Source organism: Chrysochloris asiatica, unplaced genomic scaffold (assembly GCF_000296735.1).
Source record: "Chrysochloris asiatica unplaced genomic scaffold, ChrAsi1.0 scaffold00223, whole genome shotgun sequence".
NCBI classification, from domain to species: domain Eukaryota; kingdom Metazoa; phylum Chordata; class Mammalia; order Afrosoricida; family Chrysochloridae; genus Chrysochloris; species Chrysochloris asiatica.
In genome coordinates, this window is record NW_006408741.1 from 2,707,008 (window position 1) to 2,711,717 (window position 4,710).

Consider the following 4,710-nt stretch of genomic DNA (forward strand, 5'->3'; position numbering starts at 1 on the left):
GTGCTGATTCTATAGTGTCACACCAGGAGTACTCATAAAGAAGCACTGGTGGTGCAACAGTTAAGTGCTCAGATGCTAATCGAAAGTTTGGCAGTTTGAACTCACCCAGAGGTTCTATGGGAGAAAAAGTCTGGCAATCTGCTTTTGTAAAATTACAGGCAAGAACCCCTATGGGGCAGTCCTTCTCTGTCCCATGGGATCATCATAAATAAGAACGGACTCGACTAACAACAGCTGCTCGTAGAAGTTACCAGAAGATTCACTGACCGAGGGATGGAGTTGTTAGCAGCCTCAGATGTCCACTAACCATCCAGGGGGGTGTTTCAAAACACCACTTTGAAGTTAAAAGAATTTGAATAATTGTTTTATTTTTCTTAAATAGAAATTGAAGCAGACATTTTTCTGCCATTAGTGATATGAGCTCTCTGGTCCACCATGACAAACTTCATTTCCATCCAAATCCCCTTTTGACTAATATCCTGGGTCCCCAAATTGAGCAACACATAGCAAAACCATCATCTTGTATAGTTGCCGACCCTTCCCCAGCCCCTGCTCCAGTCACATGTACTGAACAAGGAAAGCAGTAATTCCTGTGACCAGAGAGAATCAATTAGCCTTGCTGTACTTCGGCCAAGATGAACTAAGCCTGTCCATCCCCAGAGGAGTTGGTCAGTCAACAGCTGTAGAAACATACGTTCCTGTGCTTCAAAATGCAAATGACCATATTTCCCTGACCCTCAGTGTTCTCTGAAACATTCCCCACCAGTGACTATAAAGCTGCTTTTGGAATGTGGTAGGTTGAGAAATTAAACACAAATACCAATCTGGTCATTAGTGGTATTTGTTTATAAAACTTGATTTTAGAAAATGAATTATTTATTCCTTTATATCCAAGGTTTCAGACCTATTTATTTTAAGTCTGTACGGTTTTTGTTTTGTTGGTTCTTTTGGTTTTTAGTTTGGTTTTTTTTTTGTTGTTGTTTGTTTTTCATATAAAGAGGAAGCTGACCGTGCTCCTCACTTTAATGAAGGTGACTTGCCTGAACTACCTGCTACTGTGGATAGTTGTCAGGTTTCCTTTGCCCTATCTCCATTCTCCCTTCCTGGGTTTCTTCTTACAAAACTACCTCTTTCTTTGGAACAGTTTGCTGGAATAGTAAATCCAAGTGTTTGCCACTCACTAAGGATGTGGAAAAGGATTTAGCTTCTAGTTTTCTGGATCTGCCTTATTTCCATCCCATTTCCAAACCCAGTGCCTCAACCTCCCACTCATTCTACCAGTTCTGAGACCCTTCCAATACATTCAGTTTTGTTGGAATTAAAGTCTAATTTATATAACAGGAACATCCCTGTCAGCTCTGATCTGGCTCCCTGAGAAGAGGCCTGTTTTATCTCAACAATATTCTTCTGTCAAAACACATGTAGGTCTGGTAGATGTAAACCAGGGGCTTTGGCCCATAAATGTAATTACAGGAATCCATGAGTTCTTTATAAAACATTATAATTGTTTTCTTTTTCCTGAATATCTTCAAAGGATTAATATAATCCTGTGATGGTGTGACATCATGCTCCTCACACAAACTCAGCATAAAGAATCCACATAGAATGGTGTTGATTCTGAGTCAGAAGTGGACAACTTCAAGTAAATAGACTTCTCAGAACATCAGGAATCAGGTGGCAGACATGCACATCATGGAAACCCAGGTGCTGACACTGATTTCTCTTTCCTGATGGGATAGTGGCCTTACTTCAGTGGCTGTTTGGTTCAAGAAACAGGAAAAACCAAAGTTAATAAGAATTCTCTTGAACAAAAGTCACAGATTGCTAGAGCAGATTTTTGTTCTAGAATCATGGTAACAAGCCTACAGAGAACAAAAGTTCAAGGCAATAGCAAAAGTTGAGTTTTCTCCATCTAGTTGAGTGGCCCTATTAGGAAATCCATGGGGGAATCTACTTTTAGTCTCTGGGAAGCTACACTGAGATGTGAAATACATGGCATCTGCTTCCACCCTAGGATAGTTCCTGGCATATAAATTGTTGTTGTTAGGTGTCATCGAGTCGGTACCAACACATAGCAACCTTATTTATGCATAGCAGAACGAAACTCTGCCCGATCCTGGGCCAACCTCACTATCGTTGCCACACTTGAGTCCATTGATGCTGCCACTTGGCCAATCCATCTCACTGGGGGTCTTCCTTTTTATCTCTGACCCTCCACCTTACCAAACATGATATCCTTATCCAGCAACTGGTCCCTCCTGACAATATGTCAAAGTATGAGAGACAAAGTTTAGCCATCCTGGCCTCCAAGGAGCACTCTGGCTGTACTTCTTCCAACACAGATTTGATTGTTCTTCTGGAAGCCCATGGTACTTTCCATATTCTCCTCCAACACCATGACTCAAATGCATCAATTCTTCTATGGTCTTCCTTATTCACTGTCCAACTTTCATATGCATATGAGATTATTAAAAATATCATGGCTTGGGTGAGGTTCACCTTAGTCCTCAAACTGACGTCTTTGCTCTTTAACACTTACAGGAAGTTTTGTGCAGCAAATTTGCCTAATGCAATATGGCATTTGATTTCTTGAATGTTGCTTTCATAAGTGTTGATGGTAGATCCAAACAAAATGAAATCTTTTACAACTTCAATCTTTTCTCCATTGATAACAATGTTGTTTATTGGTCCAGTGGTGAGGATTTTTTTTTTTTTTTCCTTTACATTGAGGTGCAATCCATACTGAAGGCTGTGGTCTTTGATCTTCATCAGTAAGTATTTTAAGTCCTCTTCACTTTCAGAAAGCAATGTTGTATTATCTGCATATCACAGGTTGTGAATGAGTCTTCTTCCAATCCTGATGCCACCTTCGTCTTCATATAATCCATCTTCGCGGATTATTTGTTCAGCATACAGATTGAATAAGTATGGTGGAAGAACACAGCCCTGGCACACACCTTTCCTGATTTTAAACCATTCAGTGTCCTCTTGTTCTGTCCTAACCACTGCCTCTTGGTCATGTACAGGCTCCTCATAAGCACAATCAAGTGTTCTAGAATATCCATTCTTTGAAATTTTAATCATAGCTTGTAATGATCCCCACAGTTGGAACCTTTGCATAGTCTATAGCATACAAGTAAACATCTTGAAGAAATAGCTAATACTAGGGCTAAGACAGGGACAATAAAGGATGTGTTTTTGCATCCTGTAATGTAGTCCTGGTGTGACACTGTAGGAAAACACTAGATTGCTAACCACAAGGTTGGTAGTTCAAACTCACCAGCTGCTCCTTGGAAATCCTCAACCAACTTGATGGCACTTAACAACAATGATGACAAACATCTTTCTGGTATTCTCTGCTTTCAGACAAGATGCATCTGACATCAGCAATGAAATCCCTAGATCCACATCCTCTTCTATATTCTGCTTGCCTTTCTGGCAGTTCCCAGTCAGTGTACTGTTGCCACTGTTTTTTAATTATCTTCACCAAAAATTTCCTTGCATGTGATATTAATAATATTGTTCAATGATTTCTGCATTCCATTGTGTCACCTCTCTTTGGAATGGGCACAAATATGAATCTCTTCCAATCATTTGGTCAGGGAGCTGTCTTCCAAATTTCTTGGCATAGATAGTGAATACCTCCAGTGCTGCATCTGTTTGTTGAAAGATTTCAATTTGTATTTTATCAGTTCCTGGTTCCTTGTTTTTCACCAATGCCTTCAGTGCCACTTGGACTTCTTCCTTCAGTACCACTTGCTCTTGATCATATGCTACCTCTTGTAATAGTTGAACATCAACCATTTCTTTTTAGTACACTGACTGTATACCATCCATCTTCTTTTGATGCCTTCTGCATCATTCAATATATTTCCCATAGAATCCTTCAATATTGTGGATCGAGGCTTGAATTTTTCTTCAGTTCTTTCAGCTACAGAAATGCTGAGTGTGTTCTTCCTTTTTGGTTTTTATAACTCCAGGTGTTTGCACATTTCATTATAATACTCTTGAGCTGCTCTTTGAAATTTTCTGTTCAGATCTTCAACTTCCTCATTTTTTCTATTTACTTTAGCATGTGCCTACACTAGAGAGCAAATGTCAGAGTCTCTTCTAACATCCATTTTGGTCTTTTCTTTCTTTCCTGTCTTTGTAATGACCTTTTTCTTTTTATGTTTTTATTGTGAATTATGTTATAGTTTACATAGGAGAACATTAGCTTTACAGTCATCCTATCAAATTTCGTTTCATTGCAAATTACAATCCTCTCCATGCATCATCAAACAACCAAAGGGTACAACCTGCAAGCCTGCCCCCTGGCCGTCAACACACAGACCCTCTCCCTCCCTGGGTCCAGAGTCCCCAGCTGCTCCATCTCTCCACTTCATCGTCTCTGCCTCCATCTCTGGAGACACTGCTTCTCTGGATAGGGTCCCACACTACACTCTTCTTCCATGATGGCCCCAGGGACCTCCGCTCCTGAACTGCAAAATCAAACACTTCCTCCTTTTGTTACAAAACGTTTACCTTTATGCTTCCAACACTTATAGTCAGTCCTGATAGCAATTACTCACTATTGATCCACAAAAGTCTTGTCCCCATCTCCTTTTATCAGCTTTGTCCAGACAGGTTGGAAACCACTCAGTGGAGGTTCTACCTTCCCCCGCACCCTCTGGATCTAGGCTCCTTCTTGAAAGCTTGTAAGCCAGTCAC